The sequence below is a fragment of the Oenanthe melanoleuca genome, chromosome 13 (assembly GCF_029582105.1).
Source record: "Oenanthe melanoleuca isolate GR-GAL-2019-014 chromosome 13, OMel1.0, whole genome shotgun sequence".
NCBI classification, from domain to species: domain Eukaryota; kingdom Metazoa; phylum Chordata; class Aves; order Passeriformes; family Muscicapidae; genus Oenanthe; species Oenanthe melanoleuca.
This window is the reverse complement of record NC_079347.1, coordinates 15,886,433-15,910,239: the sequence shown is the minus strand read 5'-3', so window position 1 is coordinate 15,910,239 and position 23,807 is coordinate 15,886,433. Positions and strand designations below refer to the sequence as shown.

The window sequence follows — 23,807 nt, the reverse complement described above, 5'->3', positions numbered from 1 at the left end:
TACCAGTCATACACTGTTAGATAACATGGTCAACTCCAGCCAAGCAGAAATGACAGCATCATACAAAAATAGGACTGGAGATGACTCTGAGAGGGACTCTGGTTCGTTTCTTGCCTGAGGACAAGATACAGTCTCTTAATGGCATTGGCATCAGGTATTTGGCTAAGCCATTTTTAAAGGCCTCAAATGATTGTCAGTTTATGAAACCTCTGCCCCACCTATCACTCTCTGTCATTAGAAAGTATTTCATAATCTCTGCCTTTGGTTTGTGCAATTTGCTTGCTGTTGCTGGCTTCATGAATATGAATAAACTTCTTCCTTTTCTTTTTATTTTTGCATTATCTGCAGTTGAAAGTGTTTTATCTTATCCTATCCCCTTCTTCTACCACATCAACTCCTCTTTAGACTAAACAATCAAGATTTTTTCAGTCTGGTTTTATGTAGGTCATGTTTTGTCTGATTATCTTTGTGGCATTTTTCTGGACCTTGTCTGGCTTTCCTCGTTCTTGAAGTGCAAAGCTGCAAACTGTGCAGAATTGAGACTGAGCAGAGTTGGAAGGATTAGTTCAGTCTGTTTTCTTTTTTATACAGCCCAATATAAATATAAACACAGTATATATTTAGAGAGTGAGGAACAGCATGATATTGTTGATTCGTGTGCAGCTTGTGATGTGCTGCAGCCAACAGCTTTTTTTTTTTTAATTTTACTTCAGAATTACTTGTTTCTCATCTGTTTGTGTGCAGTTCAGTATTTTTGCATAAAGGAAAAGTCTTGCCCATTTTCTCAGTGTCATGGGCTCTTCTGAAACATTTTGATCTTATGTCAAGATGAATTTTAATTTGAAACTTGTCTGATAGCACACCATCTCCTCATCTTTATATTGCTTCTAGATTTAAATACTCCATTTGATTCTGTATAATAATAGAGTAGTTTAGTTTGGAAAGTTGTTTGTGCAAGTCCTTGCTGCAGCTGCTCAGTGAAGTGTTTGTTGCACTAGATCCAGCACACATCCCTACAGATCTCGACACAATGTGTTGTATTTGGACTGTGACCCCTTGGAGTATTCTGGAAATAGCTTTCTCCATTTTCCCTGTACTTGTCTAACTCAACTGTGCTTCACTAGCTTGGTCAGCTTGTCCCTTCTGTTGTCAGGAGGTCAAGACTATGAGATTTTCAGAGGAAAAACTTTAGTTTCTCAGTACAACTTTACTTCAGGGTTAAATGAAAGCTTTAGGTAGTCCATGTACCTGGGGGTTTTTAGTCTGGCTTTTCCTTGAAGCAGTACTGGTGGTGAGTTGCATATTGTCAGGACATGGCTTTACTATTTAGAATATAAAGTAATTCCAGCTGCATCTGCCCCTAAGCTGGGAGAAGTCAGCTCCCTTCAGACTGCCAGGCTTTGACATTATGGGAAGAAAAGGCATTTGGCAGAAAATGCAGTACTGGTAATAGTTGTTACTATAAATGCCTTGTTTTGATCAAGTGCCCATCAGTTTGAGGTAAATGGAGTTTCCTGATGAGCAGCTGAGTAGGGGCTCAGAGGGGCTGGTGCTGCAGCTGGGCTAACCCAGCAAGGAGAGGTTGTGCAGCTGTGTCCTGCAGGAATAATGGTCAAATTGGGTCAGTGACTGCATACAGAAAACCCTTGGCCACATGTGCTGTGATGGACTGGGTCAGGGCCTGGATTAGGATTTGGTCCTGAGGCTGTGAGAGGCTATGGGACAGGTTCTGATGGTGACATTTGGCTGGATAAGCAAACTCATTTAAAATCAGAATTACAGATTTCTTTAACAAAGACCAAGTTAGAGCTACTTAATGGATTAAACCAATGTCTACTGCTGTACTTCTTTTTGGTACAAAATGTTCTGTGTGCTAAGCATGCAAAAGGAGCTTAATGGCAAGGTTTGATTTAAAAAATAAACAACTTTTAATAAGGTGTGATTCATCTTTGCTATTCTCTAGTCTAATTAAAGATTAAAAATCCACCCCAGAATACAAAATTGTAACATCATTCTACAGTTGCATAATTCTGTAGCACTTAAAAAGCATCGTTTCTAGTTCCTACAAGTGAAGTATTTGGATGAGCTTGAGTATCCTGTGCTGCCCACATTACAGCCTGCAGTGCTCATACTTTCTCAGGTTGAATTCCCTGATTACGCTGCTGCCCGATGGAAAAGATTTTCAGTAACTTGGGAAGTTTGGGATCAGGAAAAGCACAGCCCTTTATCATGTATGTTCCTGTGTGCTCAGAAAAAAATGCATTTTTTGCTTTTCTGGAAATATTGTTGCCTATGTGAGGTGATAAATACTGCCTTGTTGCCAGGTGATTTCACTGGGAAACAGAAGGCAGAAGTATCAAAACCTTTTACAGTAATATCTGCAGATTTAGCAAAGCTCACTATTGATGTGTTTTGGGGTGAAGGAGAAATGCTGAAGAGAGAAAAGCTGAAGTGTCCTAGGGAAATTCTTAGTCTTTACAGCCTGTATCCTTCTCTGAAAAACTGTTCTGAGAAACTTAGCTGTGTTCTGTATGTGGTATTCTGTTCTAGCATGGCCTTTTAAGAGATTCTTCTCTGCTAATACTAAAATTTAAAAAAATTGGCAGAGAAGGACATCAGTCCTTGTAGATGAAAATGTTTTTTTAAATACCTGAATGGGCAAAAGAGCTGGAATTATTATTATTTTTTTTTTTAAATCTGGTTACAGAGAGCAGTGTTCATCATTCAGCCAAACAGAGCCTTTCTAGAGATATCCTAAAAAAAAAGCCCTAATAATATTTTTAAAGCAGATTAGAAATAATCTTCCTGCATGACCTTGCCTCGGTGACCTGGTGGTTTGCTGCTTTCTAGTTGGGCTGTGCACCACATGAGGAGAGCAGTGTTTTGTGCTGCACATGGAGTGTGTGAGCTGGAATTGTGCCTTTGTCCCCTCTCAGCACAGCCAGGGCGGGCAGAGCCTCTGGGACACTCTGGGGACAATGACACACTCGGTGACACTGCAGCACAGCAGCAAGAGAGAAACAATACAGAGCATCTTCAACACTTCTTTCGGTTTAATTTGATCTCAATGTATAATTATTTAGTATGATTCCCTTGTTTACCAAGTAATTATAGCTTTAAAATCTGTTTGGCTTAGCATTTAGCTTCTCTCCATCCAAGGGGATCATAATATTGATGGAATATGTATTAGCCTGTTCTCGTGAGCAAAAGTAATTAAAAATATATCTTTATTATTTCTCAGTATGATAGCAACCTATAATAAATTTTGAAATGAGCTGTTTAAACAAAATATCCAAGTAATGCACTTCTCTTCCTTTGCATATAGAAAATGAAGTCAAACCTCTTTACTTTTAAAAGATTTTAATTAAATTAAGGGCTTCTAAAATGACATAAATTACAGAAGTGAAGCATCAGTGGTTTAGTATTGAGAAAAAAAAGCCTTGACACCAAAATTTAAACAGTGTAACACAAACATTAAAGTGGCCTTCAACAATGACTTGAGGATTAGAACTGTGGATATCAAGAATTAAAGGATTTTAAAGGAATAATCTTTCTGTTTTGATTATTACAAGCTAGAACTGATATATTTGACCTATGGAAAAGCTTTTCCCTTTAGCTATGTGCCATCTAATAGCTTTTATTGTTGTTCTCATTATAAAGAGAATGTCTGTAAATGAGTGCTTGAATGTTTGCTATTTTTCTCATTTTGCTGTGGTAACATTGGGAGATAAATACAGAAAAGTAATTATTATTCCATCTTAATAATACAAGCTTATTTTTAATGTAGACACTTCCTAGATTGCAGTAGATGAAGATTTATGTTCTAAAATTCTGATTCCTGTAAATCATCTTTTGAGGCTTCAAACATTGTATATGATACATAGACCAGAAGACACTTAATAGTGTTCTAATTTATACTGTAAGTAACTGAAGTGATAAGGTAGATTCATGGATAATTATTACCTTTCTAAGCTCCTATAATATATGGAACCCTGACCTTCTTAAACTGACAGTTATTGTTTTACAATAACATTTATATTAGGCTTTTTGAAAGGAAGGATTTTATTACCCCATATCTGTATATTCAGACATACAGCATTGCTGTAGGAGAAAATTCTAAATGTAAATTCTAATGATCTTTTTCTTAATAGCCTGGAGATGAGTTTCTGGACTTTAAAATGGAATGAGAATTTGATATTTAAGTTACAACTCTGAAGAGTCTGAGCAAAAAAGTGTGTGGTGTTCAAGAAATCATGATAAATTGCCAAATATTTTTACTTCTATGATACTCTTAGGTTTTGTCTTGTTTCCCTTAAAAAAATCCCCAAACAGTAATATTTTTGCTACCTTTACGAAAATGTTTTCTCTGAAATATACATAGACACAGAAATATTGAACAAGACCATGTTTTTGTTGTATGAATATACTGAATTCCATGTATTCCAGAAGTATTTTGTTCAATCTTAATGTTTTGGCAGAACTGGAATTTTGACAAATTGTGTTTTTACAGATACCGTAATTAATAAAATGCTTGAAAATTTGCACTGTACATGGCTCTGCCCTTTTTTTTCCTCCCAAGTATATGCTTAAAATGTGATTGCTGATGCCTCCTTTCTGTACTTGGCCTTCCAAAAAACCCTGAAATTGAATATCAGATATTTTCTATGTTCTGCCTGTTATGAAGGGGTTTTGGAGTGTAACCTGAGTAGGGCAAATTTTAGCATAAGCCTGAGTCAGTGTCACCTTTATTAACTTATTTAAACTATAGATCAAGATAAAACCAGATTAATTTTAAGGTTAGTCTTGACTGACCATTACCAAAAATGAACTGCAATTGTTTGGTCAGTCACAGACAGTATATTTTGAGTTCTTGGCAGCTTCATGTCACACTCATGCAGTTGCAGATATTCAAGCAGATCTCCAGTGTGAGCACAGGATGTTCAGGTCAGCAGGTTTGTATTCCATGTGGAAAGTTGGCATTTTGGTTCAGGACACAGCGTGGTGCTCAGGGCCTGGTGCAGAAGGGGATTCCCTGGTGCTCTCAGACCCTGGCACTTGGTGGCCATGGAACCAGGGGCAGTGCAGCCCTGTGCCAGCGGGATCTCTGCCCCAGGGGCTGCAGGGATGAGGCTCTCTGAGCCCCTTGAGCAGATGAGCATCCTCCCAGAGCCCCGCGGGTCCCTGGGCGCTGGATCGAGGAGAGCACAGCGATGGTTCTGTTGGCCAGGTGCAGCCAGGTGCTGTCACTGTCTCAGCCAGTCCATGCTCTTGCACACAGTGACCCAAGTGATACAGATTTTGAGTGGGGGCATAATTGAGTCTTTGTGTTGCTTTTTTTTTATATTGGAAAGTGCTTTTTTTACCTTTTTCTTTTTTTTCCCCATGAGGAGGGCCATGTCTGATGAAAAAAAAAAATCTTTCACCTGAATGTCATAAGATTTAATAAAGCAGTAATTGTTTCTAGTGAGGCAGCAGTTAAAACTATCCTTAGCTTTTTGTTTTTGTTTTGTTTTGTTCTTTTCTCCCTTGGTGGGAGGTAGCACAGACATGGGCATTTATTGGTTCTATTTACTGTTAATGCAGTACCCAGAGAAGAGGAGTGCTCAGTAACTCTGCTTATTGTGTGCTTCCCCCTCCTCTGTCCTCCATAATGATATTCAGACTGTGGAGGGGTTGAAATATCATCCTCATATCTGAAGACAAATTTACATTTCACTCCAAACACCTTAATTTAATGAAGGTATTATGCTGTTGGTAGGTACTTAATTATGCTAGAGGCAGAGCTGAAATTTAATACTGTTCCACATGCAGGGAAGATTTACTAGTAGCTTATTTTCAAAAGTCCTCTAAAAGACTAATGCTTATGCAGTCTACTCTTGTTTTTAAAGCAGATTAGAATTACCCAAACTTTCATAAATAAAATTTCATTTTAATTGCTCAATGAAGATAATGTACGTCTTTTTAGATTATAGGTTTTTGAGGAGATACCTGGATTAGCTGGCTCTGCAGCAATGATCAATGCAACATTTGCTGCCCTTAGCATCTAAACCTTGATGATTTACACCTAAACAAATGTAATCATTCAGGACAAGTAATGCTGTACATGCTCATCTTATATATAAATCAAGATGACAATTTTAAAATTATTGCAGAGCACACCTGTTGGTTTCTCTGTAACAGTTCCTCTCACACAGCAGAAATCTGCCTTTCCAATCTCAGCTTACCGTGTTCTTTCTAATCAGAGGACACTGCTCTGAGGCATCATTTCGCAGCTTCTTTTCCCAGTCTGTGGGGTAGAAGTGTGGTGTGTCCCTCTGGTGGGACATTTCTGACAGACTGAGACACCAGGAAAAGTCAAACAAGCTCTTATTTATGTACGAGTACTAGGAAATCTCTGCAAGTGCAGTGAAAAGCAATCAGTAATTAGGAAGTTATCCCAGCAAGCCCGAGCTGTGTCCCCAGGCTGGCTGTGAGGGCTGCTCAGTTTGGAATGGCCGTGCTGGAGGGCTCTGTCCGGGATGGAACGGGGCCAGAGCGGTGCCACTGCTCCAGCCCTGCTCTGCAAACACAGTTTGTGCAGATCAAGGGCAGCTTATCTCTCTTTATGGCTCAGAGTCAGGCTGCTGTGGCACAGCTGTTCTGGCTGGAGGTCAGTCCCACCCAGCTGCAGCCTCAGGGTCACTCAGCTCAGGCTTTGGGCACTTGCAGGCTGGATATCATTGAAATGTATTTTCTGTGTTTAAACACTTAAACTGGGGTGGGTTTCCTTGTGGCACTGAATGAGGCTGTCTGGAGGTATGTCTGAGTCCAGGGCAAACAGAATGCTTTAGAATATGTTAAAATATACAGATTAAATTTACACAGGGCAGTAATGTGAAAACAGAGGCTGGAATGCTGATGGGAGATGTCATAGTAGGATTTGTTGATGACAGAAGCAGTGTAACTGAGAACTCAATGAAACAAAAATTGATGTGATTATTATCAGCTAGTAATTTTATCTTAATTACAACCAACAATTTCTGCCCAGTGCATCAAGATACTATACTAGGGTTTTGAGTTTTTTACTGCTGTTACTGTGTTGCCCAGGTAGTGAGATGTCTTGCCTGTTTGCTTTGCTTTGCTCAACTAAACTTGACAGAACTATTTCTTCAGATTTTTTGTAATGAAGCCTTTAAAATCTGCTGCCATTTTGGGGGGTACATTTTTTCATTTATTCAAAGCTATCATCTCATTTAAATGTGTAACATTTTCACACCTGATAACTTTTCTAGCACTAATTCCTTTTCACTGAGAACCGAAAGTGACAGTTCTGAGTCCTCGATGTCCTGTTTCTTGTCACTGGGCAAGAGAATTAGACTGAGTGACTTCAGCTGGAGAAACATCTGCTGTAGTTCTGAGCTGATTGCTGGCTTTTGGCTACCTCAGCAGTAAATCATTCTGGAGTTAAAAGAATCCATTTGGAGTTTTGGAAAATAAGCCCTTACAGCAGTCCTAGAGCAGAGATCTTTTTAAAAGGTGAGAAGAAAGTTTCTACCAGTTTCAGATATGTTTCACTATTACTGGAACTGTTTATATTTGGGGGATTTCTTGGTAGAAAGAATTTTTCAGTACAGCAGAAGTTGAAGTCAGTGTTTCTGAGATCACAGTGAATTTGGTGCAGCAAGGGAGGTGCTATTTTATTTGGGCTGCTTGTCCCCTGCTTAAAAACATCTTTACTTTCTGCCTTCAACCAGTTGGGGAAGGAAAGAAGTTTGGCAGATGTGTGGCTGTTGCTCCAAAGCAGAAGGCATGTGCTGTGTGTTTCAGCTACAAGAAGCCCTGCAACAAAGCAGGTGAGGGCTGAGGGTGTCATCACTGTGCAGGGACAGCAGCTGAGGTGATGAAGGGCTGAGGACAGGGGACAAGGGACAGAGCAGGGTGAAACACATCCTGTCAGTGCACTGCCAGGAGAGTCTGGATGTGCTCCACATCAGAAAGTGCTGTGAAACAGCAGGGATGTGGCACAAAAGAGTAGAAGGTTGCCTAATGGCATGTCGTGCTTTTAAGACTGATTTAATACTTTTGCCATAATAACCAAAAGACTTAAGCAAACAGCTTTGATGCTTAATTCCTTCTTTGCTTTGGGACCACCAGTTGTTGTTTCTGGGCTTCCAGCACATTTTATTTTGAAACAAATGAAATTAAAATCCTAAAGAGACTTCGTCTGCTATACTTTTCTTTCCTATGAAACATATCCCTTATGTAAACAGCTTAGGTGAGGAGCATGTTATATTGGAGTTGGGACTTCAAAAATTACACTGGAGAAGTTGCAAGTCTCAAAAACAATATTATGTACATGATCAGCCTCACAAACAGTGAGCTCAGGATTCTGGCTCTGTTGCAGTTGTTAAGAATCTCTGACAAATCAGGGCTGCAGAGCCAGTGCACCACTAGTGGAGAAGAAAAGACACCAGCATGTTGAAGGAATGCTGCAGAGAGCACAAATCTGGTGAGTTTGGAAGAAAGGGAAAGGTGGTGAATCAGCTGAAGGGACAGAGTAGCCAGCTGCTTACTTTGCAAGCTAAGAGATGTGCCATTTGCCAACTGTGAATATTATCTATAAATCAGGGGAAATATGGAAATTTTAATGAAGGATTTTAACAAGTCACAAAAAGTGAGATGAAAGTGCTGAGGTGATCCCTATTTAAAACTGCATTTTGATATATTTTTGGTAAATATTAGTATTACCATACAGATTGCTGGAGCATGTGGTGTGTTTGTTTGCTTGCCACTTGTCTAAAGCAGCATATTCTTCAAAACATTAACAGCATATTTCTCTCGAGTTTTTAACTGTCATAAAAATGTTTTTGAGTAGTTTAAAACAGGGAATGAAACAACTGCAAGATGTAATCTCTGTCCTGTTAGAGGAAGCAGAAAGGAAAATAACTTTAGCCACATTTCCCTGCAGATGTTCCACTTGACTATTGAATGATGTGGTGCACAAGAGATGCTTATGCAAGTGATATTTGACAGTGCCACCTATTGCTAGAAAAGCAGAACTCAAATGAATATTTTTGTTATGAGCATGCCTAAATTGAGCAGAAAAATGAATTAATATTTTAATTTTTTCAAGGTCATTTAGCTGTGTACATATAAGCTTGCCTTTGTCTTTATGTCTATGAAATGGACTGAACTTTTAAAAACTGGATTTATCATACACTTTCATCAGATGGCAAAATAAATTTCTATTCCAGAAAATTTGCAACTATTGGCACATGGTACAATGCCAGTGACGGTATTTTGGCTAAATCTATTAAGCCTGATTGTTTCTCCCCCACTAGTTGATGACAGAAGATTGATCCTAAAAATCCTCAAACTGCTTTAGATTTAGCAAAACACGGGAAGTTACTTTTTTCCAGTGCTTGGAGTTTATGTTAATATGAATAGAATAAAATACCTTTTAACATGCTTCCAAAATTTCTAAGAAAAATAACTGGCTAATGATGAAAGTTCCTTGAAGACAAAGACTTAATGATCTGGATGCATCTTAATGCTTTGTATCCTTTATCAGGCCTTTCAGTTAGCAAGCATGAAAGCTGATTTCTCTACCTGTCCTTTCAAGAATGGTATTTGTTTTATAACAGAAGTCTAACTAATGCTAATGGTAGGAATGATGAAAGATTTATAAGGGCAGCCTGAGATCAATTTTAAGTTTTAATTGTGGTTTTTATTACTGATTCTTCTTACTGCCTCAGTCTTGTTGCTCATCTCTATTAAAGAGACACCCAGCCCAAAACCTCCTCCCCATTTTTGGCTTGTAATCTTTGAAATTAAAAAAAATTCTCTGTGTTGTTTTTTTCTTGATGGATCTAAATGGCAGGGTAAGAGTAGGAAAAGACAGAACAGTTTGGGAGCAATTTGCTCTTTCTCAGGTCCAGGCAGGTATCTCTGAGGAGTTTATTCTGCTTCACATAACTAATATTCTTCGGCTGAAGCCGTCCCCCTTCCTCAAAGATAGACCAGTCTTCTGTTACCCCTGCTGAGCTTCTGAAGAAGTGGATTGCTGCAAAGTTTAAGGGAATCAAAGAAAGCAGCTCTTGAATATACAGGCATCTGTAGATTTAGAGAGGTTTCAGAAGGAAAAAATAAGATATCACCTACCCACCTCCCGGCCATAGAAAAAGGATGTGGAGAAATCTGACTTCATCATCCTAGTTAAGGTCAGGGCTGAAATCTAATTTAGCCAAAGTGAAAATGGCTCACTTATTTCATGGATGGATTTTTGTATGCTCTCTCTTCTTGAATCTCCTTGCTGAATCTCCTCTGCAGTCTGTTCCTATCCATTTAATCTTCTACTTTATCATTGTAGCGACCTGCTCTCCTGGTGTTCTTTAGCATCGGTCCACCTGCTTGGTCATTCTCTTGTTCATTCATCTGCCTCTCCCCACCTACAGGATTCGAGCATCTGAGCCAAGCCAACAGACCTTCAATTCTTGTGGCAAAGTGTAAACCCCCTTTATAACTTTCCCTTATGCAGATCCTGTAGACTTGAGAAGGAAAAGAACTTTCAGCAGTTAAATGAGGTGTCTGTGGAGGAGTCTGTGTTTCCCCTTCAGAAGCGGCGCAGAACGCGAGCAGAGCGGGGCCAGCAGAGGGCACTTCAGCCTGGGAATGGGACTGATCAGGGCTGGCCCCAGACCCCGCCGAATTGGCCGGCTTGGATTAGAAATGGTTTGTTTTTCCTTTTAAATGTTAATGAGAGCCATTTAGGCAAGGGGTGTTTCTGTCGTGGTTGGTGCTTTGTTGGCACTGTCTTCTACAAACTATCTGTGGCCTAACTCTGTTGAACAGTGGAAGAATTTGGAACTAGAGGAGAAAAAATGTTCTCCATTTAGTTTAAGGTGTGACTTTACTGAAAGGAATGCCACCTTTGTTGTGACCTTGTATCACCTGAAATTGAACACAATGGTGGATGTTAAAGCTGTGCTTGAAAACTTTTTTTTTCCTCAAGGTAAAGCTTCTAATTTCTTTTTAGTTGTGATTTGATTTATTCTTTTAATTAAAGAGCAACTGAACTTGGAGAACACTACAACCTGCTGATTTTTGTGGATGATGGTGCAAGTTACTTAACAACAAATCACAATCTACTTCCCCTTCCAGTCCGGTGCCCATATTGTTATCTCATAATACAATATTAACAGATGATTTTATCTGCCATTAATGCATTTAACAGGAGATGGCAAATTTTATTATAATAAGAAGCACCTCACGCTCTTTATATGTCCCAGCGTAAATCAGAAGTTACTGCCTTGGATTGAAAAGATTTGCTCTTGTGTAAGAGCTTACTGGTGTAAATGAGGATAGTCAAGCCTGACATGTGGTGATGTACCAAATTATATTACAGGATATTTAAATTCTGTCTCCCACTGTGAACAGCAGGATACCATTTTTATCCTTCCTGTTGAATGCAGAATCACTTTTCCATTTATAAATTGAGCCTGAACAGAGCACTCTTGGTATTGGCTGTTCCTCTGTTACTCCACATGCAGAGTATATTAAGACACCTGTTCATTCTTGTAAGGCAAACAACAAACAAACCAAAATACTTTCCTAAAAACAAATTTATGCCTGTGCTTAGTGGAACTAATGAAGTTTCACTGCCTGCAGGTTTCTGTCCTTTATCCCCAATCCCCTCAGCAAGCCTCCCACCAGAAGGCTTTACTAGTTTATCTTTACTCGTATTTCATGGGATCTTCCCTTTGTCCTTTTCGCACTGCAGTGGCACCAGTTCCTGTTTCCCTCTATCCTGTAAACCTTCCTCAGGTTCCTCCTGCCCTCTTACCAGCAGCAGCACTTCTGCCTGGCCCTAGGTGCTGCTCAGGTAGCCAAGTTATAGCCTCAGATATCTCAGAGGGGAGGATAATTCCAGTCTCTTCTTTTACTACCTGACAGATTTTCCCAGCACTCAGGGGAATTTAATATCTTCAAGGTGATTGCCCTCTGTTAAATTTCATAGAAATTGACCAACAGATATTAAAAGAGTATTTCCTACTCCTTGTTCTGGTGATTGGTCTTTGTGAGACTAATTTTGCTTTTGTTAAACTGCTGGAGTTTTTTTCTGTCTTTCTGTCTTGTTTTGCAAATCAAGTGCAGTGGTTACCAGTGATGATGTTAACGGGATGGAAAGCAAGCACGGATAGAGAATTTAGCCCAGTATTTTTTAAGGGCATGTGTGCAACTTAATATCTTGTCACTCTTGCACTTGAGGACTTTCTGAAATGATTGCCTTTAGGTGTACCAAAAAGAAAAGTGGAAGATGAATGCTGAAAATTGTAGCTGGAAGAAACTTCTGGAGTCCCACCAGTTCCTTGTACCTCCAGAATCCAGCACTGGACACCTGTGCTGCACAGCAGAGTTTAGTCCTTGTCCTGTCAGTGAGTTCTGTGCAGGTGCACCCTCCCTCCAGGTGTGTGTGCTTCGTGGCAGATTTTGGTAGGCAGAGCTGCATAAGGCACCATGTTGGAAGTTTTGTTTTTTCATGCTACAAATGGTCAGCCAGTCTGTTTATGAAGTCTTGGTGCGAGTTTTTTGGTTTTGTTTGTTTTTGGTTTTGTTTGTGGTTGTTTTTTTTTTGGTTTTTTTTTTGTTTTGTTTTGTTTTGGTTTTTTTTGATTTTTTTGGCTGTTTTTTTTGGAGGGTTTGTTTTGTTTTTCTTATTTTTTTTTTTTAAAGGTCATCAATATTTGTTTGGATTTCTGAATGCCTAGCTGCAGCTCATGGTATTCTTTTCTAAACCGAGTATTTTTCAAAAGACTATTTGAAATTCTGTACGTTGAAATTTAGGTACTAAATACCTTTTCCAGGGGTTTATTTCCTGGAAGTCGAGCTGTCCTTGTAGGTATGGGCATTTAAGTTTTTTCATTGTAAGAGAGAGACCATTCAAACTTCCTGCCTATTATTAAGAGCAAAGCCAGGAGCAATGGGTGTCCTTTTAAGCTCTGCTTTATTCAGTGGCTACGTATAGATTCACTGTTTTATCTTTTAATACTTCAAAATCCTTTCTGAGTGTATTTATGCTCACTTCAGTGCTATCCAGTATCCAATATTCAAATATCAGTACTCTTAAGTGAGGCCTTTAAGCTCATTTAGTGCATTGAGTCTTTTCTGTTTTGCAAAAATGAAAACATGCATAGTATTTTTTATCAATATGTGTTTAATGAAAACACCTGCAGGTTTTAAAATTGTCCTGTTTGCTCAGTGCAGAGTGATAAAGAGGGCTGGGAGCAGAAGAATTACAGCAAATCTCCTAGTGGATATCAAATTTTCTGTTTGTGTTCTTTCCCAAAGGCTTATTAAAAAACCAAACCAAGAAACCTACCAGCCAAAAAAAAACCAACCCAAAACAACCAAAACAAAAGTATCCTGAGAAATATTTTTTTAAATGAAAAAGATTTTTAGATTGCAACATTTACCACATAAACATACTGAAAATAAATGTTTTGTAGACAAATAAACTACAGTCGCTAGTTGGATTCTGGCAAAGAAGGTGCATGTGGCTCTTCAGGGGTTAATGAATAAATAGAATTATTTCTGTAACTGAGGGTCTACTGATAAGCCATAAGTATTTACACATGGCATGTTTTATTGCTGTGTTGTATCAAGGCCCTAAGCTGAGGAGTTGACAGGTATTGTAAGAGATGAGGACAACAATAAACAGAACCTACATAGACAAAGTAAATCTATCTTTAAACTACAATTTATAAAAGTATGTTGACTTGAGTCTTATAATAAATAACCCTTATCTAAAAGACAACTGGCAAAGTGCTACTTAATTCCCTGAATATTGGGAGCTGCTTACTTTGTGAAGGAATTTGGAAGGAATATAATTTTGGAAGGAATATCCAATACATAGGCCAGATTTTTTTAATCATATTTTTGAGGGGTTTTAATTTTTAATTAACTATGAAGGCTCTTGCCTTTTCTCTTGCATAGCTGAGAGTTGATAGGACTTGAAAAAAAACTTAATACTAAAATATTTTATGATTTCAAAAGTCTTTATGTTTTTATGTACATCATTCTGTAAAAGTAATTAGATAAAAAGACCCAAAAAATATAAGTAAGAATTTCTCTAAACTGCTTAATGAGGCCTAAAAGAAATCTGAATTTCAGATCACATTAGGGTTGTCATATGCCCTAATTTCAGATGACAGCTCTGGCTTGCCACACAGTTGGCCTTTTATTTTGTGTCATGAATTAACCAACCGTGTGTTCTTATGCCACTGTTTTATTAGAGCTACACTTAAAGATGGGAAAATTTCATTACAGTAGTTATGTTAGAACACAAGTTACAGTATGGGGAATAAAGGCAGTTTCAGACCATATTTAGATTGTTCAAATATGGATAAATATAGAGGAATGAAGAATTCCTTCTAATTCCTAACAATACAGGGGAGTACAAAGTGCAGTTGGTGCTCATTAGCAGCAATGGATCAGCACCAAGGGGCTGTGCTGCTCCTGCAGCTGTTTCTGTTAATGGGTGACTAATTCTGGATAGGGCACAGAATACATTCGCAGGTGAAACAGTTCTTGAAAATGTGTAGTGTTTGTGACACTTTCTAAAACGGTGTCTGCTGTCCATAGTTGAAGAATGGGGGTCTACTAAAAACATAAAAGGGTAAAAAGCAGCTGTGAACTTTGCAGGGCTTTTTATTGGTATTTTTTGCTTGTATGTTTGTTTTTTGGTTTTGTTTCTTTTTTTAATTTGCTGTTTACTGAAGGGAATCAACCTCTTTTTCACTGCTGAGGCTTGATTCTATGTCTTTGAATCACACTAACTCGTGGTTCTAAATAAATTAGGTAATACATAGTGCTTGATGTACCGACAGTATTCTGGGGCTGGATTAACAGCTTGGAGAAAGGTGAAAATATAATTTCTTGTCTTCATTTGCCAGTGCAGAAGGCATTATCAAAATGAGCTGTTAGTTATCAGCCAAATCATTCCTGTCTGTCTCTGTCTGGAGTTAGAGAGATGCCAGAAGGGACTAGAAATACGAGATGGGCTGCACTGGCTCAGATCGATGGCCCTAAGTGGATGCCTGGGGACAGGACAAGAGGCAATCATAATTGAAATGCCACTTAGGCTTTCCCACGCTTGCAGCCCTTTTGGTCCAGAGACTTTCAGAGCTGGATGTGGCCTTGGCTGCTTGGGAAACCTCAGTGGGGTTCCCCGAGGAGCTTTCTTGCCATTGCTTAAATCCTTGTAAACCTGTGGCCTCCCCAGCATTCCCTAACAAATGTGCATTTGCTGTGTAAAAAACTGTCTCCTTTAAGGAGGGGAGAAAAATGGGAAAAAAAGGAATTTTGAACCAGACTACTGCTGTTTCTGTTTGTCTCCTGGTTCTTGTATGAAAAGAGTCAGTAAGGTCAGGATAACATGCCTTGTGGCTTTCTCTGTGGTGTCCTTTCCTCCCTGTGGTGGGATGCGGTCAAAGAGAAGTAAATTCAGTGCATTGTGCTGTTTGCTGTTCTCAGTGCTCTCCCAGGTGGGAGGAGGAGGTGCTGCCCTGGGGCAGAATCCTTTCTGGAGTGCCCGGGCAGGGGAGGGGAAGGCTGTGGCTGGTGTATTGCTGATTCTCTTCTGATCTGATCAAAGCACTCGGGACTCTGACCACTAACATCAAGGGCTGACCCACCGTGGTGGTGTTGTGCTGGTCTGGACAGCTTGAAGAATACACTCCTGTGCAAGATTGCATAAAGCCAGAGGCAAAGATGCCCATGCTTTCAAATGCACATGTTTGCAGCAGCTCAGTTTAGCTGCCCTTCATATATAGAAAGAAATGTGTATTTACACATATACACAGCTCTGTCCCTGAATGAGAGACTCTACTGATGTAACTTTATTCATCCCTTTTAAAGAGCCAATATACTGCTTATCTCAGTAAGCCTGTAAATAATAATGCTTATCCACAGACAGTGGTTGGAATTGCAATTACTATTGATTTTTCATAAAATACAGTTGGAATAGTTCTTCATTTAGTGGAATGTTAAGCTTTGCTTATATCTAGCCCCAGTTACTTCAGTGGTGCCTGGTGATGGTGCTGTGAATGGCTGCAGGGTTTCCTTTATTCCCCTGAAGAATGCTTCCCAATGCCTGAAGCTGCCTCAGGTGCTTCCACCATAATGTGTGGTGCAATGTAAGGAAGACTTGACTTGCCAGGACTTGACTTGCAGGCTGTTCCATGATTCAAGGCTGCAGATCCCTCTGGGGTGTTGCCCAACTGCTGCTCCCAGCAGCACTGAAGGACTGATAGGGACAGCTCTTCTCCCTGCCCTGCTGATACTGCCCCAGTTCCTTCCATCCTCTGGTGAGCTGTGTTTGGCCAAATGAGATCATCCACCTTGTCTGTTCCCTCTGCTCCTCTCCTGATGTTTCCATTTCCATGCTGTCTCTTGCTGTTTGGTTCTGGTTACCATGATACCTATCTTTGAAGCTTTGCAGTAGTTCTGGAAGTTCACAATTTTCTGGTATTTTCACTGTAAGTTTTATTGTTTTCTAAGTTTTATTTTATCCTTCTTGATTGTAAACTCTCAGTGTAAAGTAATGGTAAATACAGTTATATTTATTTTCATGCTTCCAAGCAGAGCTCCTGATTAATTTCTTCTGGTTATTATCTACTTGGCTGTGTGTTTCTATCACTTCTTTGAATCCCCTGGACTCGGTGGGGGCTCTGCAAGTTGTGATGTTTATGTGTGTATGGATACAAAAACTTTGCACCTTTCAGTAATTGCTGAGGTTTATGCTGTGGTCTGTACTCTGCTGAGATATTGATTAATGTTAGCTGAGCTGCTTATAAAGAAGATCTAAACCAAAACTCAGTATCAAGAGAGAGTGGTTTTCTCCTTGGTTGTACAGCTTGGGGCTTTGCTGGGTCACAAGCTGTGGTGGGCACAGCCCAGGATGTTCTGTGCTGCTCTCCTGCCCAATTCCAGGGTGCCTTTCATGCATCTCACTCATTTTCCTTCCTCCTTCCAACACCTTTTTTTCCCTCTTGAGAAATGAATGAATTCTTCATTGTTGACCTCTTCTTTACTCTCCAGATTATTGATGGATGTTTCCTATTTACACAATGCTTTTTCAGTCATTTGTTTTGTTAGTAAACAAAAGGTATTATTTTTAGATGTTAAATACACACTATACCTATTCTGGAAAAAAACACCAAAAACCCTACTTTCCTTTCAGATACATATTAAAAAAAAATAGGAAAATATTTAGTTTAGTAATTTCTCCTTTAGAGTTTTTTGTGCCTTTTTGTTTCAGGTTCTTCCTCTTGCAGTTTTAGGAACTCCTGATACCCTTGAACAGGACAGATTCATTGAAGTTTGTTATCCAGGGGTTATAATCTATCCAAAGCCGTGGTTTGTAACTAGGTACAGGCCATGGATGAACCACCCAGAAATGCTGGTGAATGATGCAGTTTTTCACTGAGCACAATTTTGCTTTGTTAGTGTCAGCTGTCCTGATTTTTTGGTGCAAAGGCTTCTTCCTTTGGCTGCTGCTTGTTAAACACCAACATTTACTGTTATTCCATTGTAGCATCTTTAATTTCTTTGTGAAATTTCTTTGGATGACCATGTGCTTCCCTTCAGCTTCTGCATTCTTTTCTCCTGGTCTCAGGGGATACGTATTTCAGTAGATATGTCAGACTGGTATATTTTTCATTTTTACTGCTTTTCTTTTTATTTGGATTAGGGTTGCTGTATCTCTGAAGATGTTACAAAGTTACTTCAGTGGTGTATTGGGGATTTTATTCTGCTGTGATTTCTGCTCTCTGCCTCTTGAAAGCAGTGCTATTAGATGTTTGCCGTGATCTTTTTTTTTTCTGTTACTATCATTCCCATTTTTGCTGACTTCATCCAGAATTTTTCTTGAAAATATGAAGTGTTGTCTTCAATTATTATTAATATTCCTTAGAAAAAAAAAAGATTCTATTCTTAAGCTAGATATTTGGAAATATGTCACTTATGAAGTACAAAACTTACATACCTGAGAAATCTATAATGTCTTCCTTTCTGTAATTTCTTTTTTTTTTTTTTTTTTTTTGTTCTACAGCTGTAATGTATTGAAAAAACTTACATTTATAATTTCATGGCTGTTAAAAGCTTTATTATTATTATTTTTCATTACCCAAAATTCAGTTAATTTCCATTTACTAATCTACTGCTCTCTCTTATATCTTTTGCTGGCTAATAGGAGGAAAAAATATTTTCTCTTTCAAGTTTGGCCTACAGCTCATAAACCCAATTTCCATTACATGTATTGATGTCAAGATGAGGAAAACCATATTTTGAAAGTTTTACTATTATTTGTCAAGGGTGCTGTGTTATGATCAATATCACTAAGTAATTGGCATTTGTGTTAAATATTAACTGAATAGAAATTCTACATATTCCCTGATTTGTTGGAATACTCAGAATTTTATAAATCATTAGTTTATGTAAGTTTCTGGAGGATGGTAACTCTATACATTGAATATAAAGTATGCACAGTGCATACAGAGTGAGTTGACATCAAAGTACTAGATTTGGGTTTTGAATACTGTGTACCAGTTTTTCTTGCAAGTCATCTCTCTGCAAGCATCTCGCTGTCTTTATTGAAACACTGGCTACATTGCAAGGCAATTATTCAAGTTGCCAAGGAAAAAGAGGGGTGTGTGAGGGCGGAGGAGTAAGAAAAGTCAAGGGCTTAATAGCCAAAACAAAGATCTTTAATTTGAATTTGTCCTGGCCTTTGGCTGAAGTTGCATGATTATATCTTTTCTTCACTGGTGCAGTGCTTTGATCAGGTGCAGTCTCAGAACAAACCAGTCTTGGGAAGCCACATAGGGTGGTGTTTGTAAGATCAGTGCTGTGCATTTGGTTTGGGTTTTTTCCTGCTGAGGTGAGGCTCCTGACACAGGTTGTTCAGGAGGGAGATACAATATAATGCAAATGGTTTTTGTTGTCTTACACTACAGCTGTGCTATCAGCTGTCAGCACCTGCTCAGGACATTGCTGTGTGTGTTCCCAGCCTGCCCTGAGGTGTGCAGTCAGCTCACTGAGTAGTAACCCACCAGCTCCAGTGCTGGCTCAGAGGAGCCAGGTGTTGCACAGCTGGTTGCTGAGGGAAGGAGTCGCTGGTGGGAGCAGTGCTGCCTCTCCAGCTCCAGCCCAAAGCTGGGGACTGCTGCTGCTGTGCTCCTGTGGCTGCAGCCTTGGGCAGGGAGGGGAACTGGAACTGCTGTCTCCCACACCTGCCTGCGTGGTGACAGATTTCTGCATTGGCATGGCCAGTAAAAGTGTGCTTGTCCCTTATTTACTGGGTATGTAAAAGTGTTTATCACTCTGAGCTTACAGCTGAAGGCACCCAGAACTGTCCTGCAGCATGCAAAGTCCTGGGTAATGCCAAATGTAAGGAAAATTGGGCACGTGGTGTTCACAGACACTTCTTCCATCTTCTTGTGCCAAGATCTCAGCCAATTAAAGCAGAGCAGTGTCCTCTGGGGGGCGGTGGGCATGGAGGGGTTGGTGCTGAGCAGCAGCAGGGTGAGTCAGGGAGGCTGCCTGGCCTGGGGCCAACACTGTCAAAATGAGCAGGAAATTGATTTAGTGAAGCTCAGAGTACCTTCTGCTAAATGATCTATTGACTGGAAAAAAAAAAGAAATTAAAATTAAAAATACTACTAATAAAGCACAATGTAGAGTATGTACCAAGCAGGACAAATTGTCTGTGTTATGTAGATTTTGCTGTTCCCTGGCTTTTAGATGCTTGCAGCCGTGATATTTCATTTCTATCATTGCTGTGTGTGTAATCTATAACCTTCATCTAAGAAACACGACTCATTAATTTATCATTACCAAGGGCAAGACATGCAACAGCATCAAGTGTGCCAAATCCTCTCTCAAAGTTTTAAAGTGTCTGACTGCTTGTAGATAGCATCTCAGCAGTCCTGGCAGATTGCTCTAAAGGACCAGATCTTGCAGCACGTAGTAAATTTATGGGGTTTTATATCAGTTCTTCCAGTGGCACTCCAAGTAATTTGCCACTGTGCCTTCCATTAATTTAACCCTGTTCATACTGCTGCTCTGAGCCCTGCTGCTGCAGTTCCTAGCACTGCTGGGGTAGCAGGGATGTGGATGGCAGCAGGGACCTGAGAGTGGCATTGGAGCAGACAGGCAGCCCTGGAGTTTTTATTGCTCGTGTGTGCCTCATTGGCATTGATGTGGAGAGCTATTATGGAAATGGGCAAACTCTGCTGCAGTGGAGGGGCCACTGTGACTTCTCTAGAAACAGTGCCCTCCATTTTTATGCTGGTTGTGTACTACCTGCCAAAATTATTTTTAAAGAATCTGATATTATTCTAAGAGATATCAGAAAAGAACAATTTCATTCCCTTTGGCTTTGCATCTTTTCTTGCTTGGTTTGGCTTGTTTAAAAATACTGGTCGATGTTTACAAACACTTCTCCCCTGCTCTCTTACAGAAAGCTACTTCAAGGCAAAAAAATATTAGAACTTGTCAGACTGTATTTTTAGTCAGTCTTGGTAACAAGTACTTTATTGGCAACTCTGTAATGAAACATGAAACCTGTTTTGATTTTTGTTAATTAATTTACTATGTGGATTTATGATGGGGCTTTTAGTTTGGCTTGTTTGGGATTTGTTTTTTGGTTTTTTTTAAATCTGTTACAGCTAGAGAGTTTCATCTTTCTTTGGACCTTCCACATATAAAGAGGGCAAAGGAAAAATTGAGAACTGGAATTGTAGCACTACTGCACTTTTTTACAATGTCATATGCTTTTACATCTCCTGTGACTCTGAAAACCTCTGTACTTGTTTTCTTATGAGGTAGATTTTAGCTCTCACAAATTACTTATCCTTTTTCTTGGTAGCTTATCAGTGTCTGTAATCCAACACTGTTCTTATGGATCTTGCTGTTCCAAATCCAGCAGCTCCTGAAACAGTGATACACAAACAGGGAAGGTATAAAAGTATTAACAATTATAAGCAAATACTGTAAATGGCACAGAATTACCAAAGCAGGAGGTAGGTATTAGAAGTGTAATTTGCACTTAGGTTGATAGGATTGCACAAAAGAATGTAATCATAATAGTGAAAATAAGGAGATTATGAAAGTAAAGACTCCATCCCAAACCCTAATTAGTGAGGTTATCTGCATTTCAGCTTTCACATTTGCTCATTAAAAGCACTGGGGGTTTTTTCACATTGATTCATATTCTTAGAAAATCTTATGCCAGGATTCTGGCCATAAAGATTTTGCATGATACAAATGTACAATGTGTATCCAATTCTTTGTCTTATTTAAAAAATTGATGCTTTATGGAAAGCAGTTGGCCTGAAATACAATTATGCCTATTCATTTCCAGGGAGATAAACCTCAGCAGTTAAGCAGTGCTAGTACATCAAGCTTCTTTTCTTAACCAAAAATAAGTACCATTAATTTAAATTCAGTGAAAGCCGTGGATAAAGCAGTGTTAAATGCTCTCAATGTTAAAAGAAAGTAGCTTAAAAGTTTCATGCATAACAGTGAAAAGCATTAGCCTGTCTTTATAGGTTTTTGTACATGCTTAGGATGAAACATTTGGCTCTAATATTGATGGTTAACTTGTCTGTTCCCCCCTCCAGCCTGTGAGGATTTTGTATTTTTTTTGAGTGGGCTGCCATCAACTATTTGAATTTCTTTGGCAGAATGACCAATCACTTCTTCACCATTATTTCTTATTGTTCAGTTTCCTAATGCAGGGTGAAACATGTTTCTTTCAAAGTCATGTTACATATTGTTTTGGCTCTGCCTGGATCATTTCATTGGAAATTACTGAGGCTGTGGACATATTAGGTAATACTTATTTTTCCAAAAATACTTTTGTATATAGTAGAAATTCTGAAGAAAATGTGGGAATCAACAGGTGTTAGAAGGTATTGCATACCGAGAAAGAAAATAATAAATTGGCAGAGAAGTCAACAAATGGTCTGTGAAGAAGTGACATCTAAGACTATTTTGATTTAAATTTTTGTAATAAAAATGCCCAGTTGAAAAAGTGTCATGATGCTAAAGTTTTGAGAAATGCTGCTGAAGATTATCATGTCTTTTTGTTCTTTTGAACTGATCGGGAAAGATGTGGTCCCTTCTTATTTACTAGTTTAGCAGTGTAAAATGAAATTACTGAGCAATGTCTGCACTTGAGTGTCTGCATTTGGTACAGGGAGGAGAGAAAATAGGAGGCATATGGAAAGAGAAATCTAGATGGTTTATTTTTTACATCTGGTATGGTTAGATTGTGGGGTCTTTTTGCTGCTTAAAAACTGTGAGAGATAAATACCAAAACACTGTTAAAGCCTTTGCTTACTGTTAGGATTTTACAGGTTTGTTGTTTTTTTTTCTGAAAGCTATGCTTATTTCTTTCTGACAGACCCATCTTGCTTTTCACTGCCCACTGCAGTAAGAGTTCCCTCTCACCTGATGAGCTGAAGACACGACCCCGAGGGGCTGAGACTGAGCACTGCCGACCTCCCGGTCAGTGAGTACTCACAACTTGAGTTTTGTCTGCTCTTTTGCTCACAGATGTGTTTATATTGTTGGCCAAAGTGGTTCCATCTATGTTTCAAAAGTGCCTGGGAAGATCTCTGCAGGAAAGTGTTTTTGTAGAGGAAAGCAATTTGTCTCAGCACTTTCCTATAAAGAATCTACTTCAGTCTTTTCCAGCCCAACTGAATTACTTCACAAAGCCCCACTAAAAGAAATATGCTTTTTCCAGTCTACCTGCATGTTCATTTGTGGGCATTGCTCATCCTGACAAATTCAGGATCAAATGGGGGTGTTAGGAATTTATTGCTCCTGGCATCAAAATAACTTTTTCTTCACTCAAATGAGCCTTTTGTTCAGATTCTGAACACAACAAAAACTATTTAGTCTGTATGACTGTCTGCATACAGTTCTATATCTCTGTATACACAATATATGGCATGCAGAGAAAAGACAAAGAGAAGCTTTCCCATTATGTGTTCTTTTGTGGTGTCTCTAACTGCTGGTCAGAATGCTCACAAGACACCCTACAATTTAATTACTGTTGTACACGTGCTCTGGGAATTCAGATAATTTTATAAAGTGCCACACTTATCCCAGTGTGTCCAGCAGTGAAAATGGGCTGTCCTGCTTAGGAGTAGCTGAAGAGTATATAACCTTTAGTTGATAAATTCCCATCAGGAAAAAAAAACCGAAAACAAACCCAACTTATGTTAAAAAAAAAAAAAAAAGTCTTCTCTTATGGATTTTAATTTTACTGAGTATAATTTTCAGTAAGACACCTGAGAAATCTTGAGTAATTTAATTCAGTGGCAGTATTTAATGGGAAGCTACTTCTAGATTGTGCCTTTTGCAAAATAAATCTCTCATTTGAGTTAGTTTAATATTTATAGTTATAATATTTATAATATTTAGTTTAATAGTAATAAACATTTTAAATTGTTTCACTTGTCTTGAAAAGCATGGCAAAATAGTGGGGTTTAGATATGGCAAGCACCAAATCCTGAGGGTGTCCTTTAAGTCACACTGAAGAAAATCAACACATTCTTCTGTGTTGTTTACAATGGGTCATTTGGTTGTCATTAGGTATGTTCTACTGGAAGGTTAATTTCTGACTCCAGGACTGTACTTTTTCAGGTTTAGGTTTAAGATCTGTGTTCCATACTTATAAAGTAAATTACTCCAAGGGCCAGATCTTTAAATTTTAAAATTTTATGTTGTGTTAGAAAATTAAAATCAGAAAAGCAAGA

At 38.9% G+C, this 23,807-nt stretch overlaps 1 protein-coding gene across 1 annotated transcript in view; it reads left to right on the top strand.

Moving 5' to 3' along the window:
* TENM2 (teneurin transmembrane protein 2) overlaps window positions 1-23,807 on the top strand; it is a 602,965-nt gene that overhangs the window by 37,201 nt on the left and 541,957 nt on the right. The window contains exon 2 of the mRNA XM_056502736.1: window positions 22,445-22,548. The gene's annotated coding sequence lies outside the window, so the exon portion shown is untranslated. The remainder of the gene's footprint in view (window positions 1-22,444; window positions 22,549-23,807) is intronic.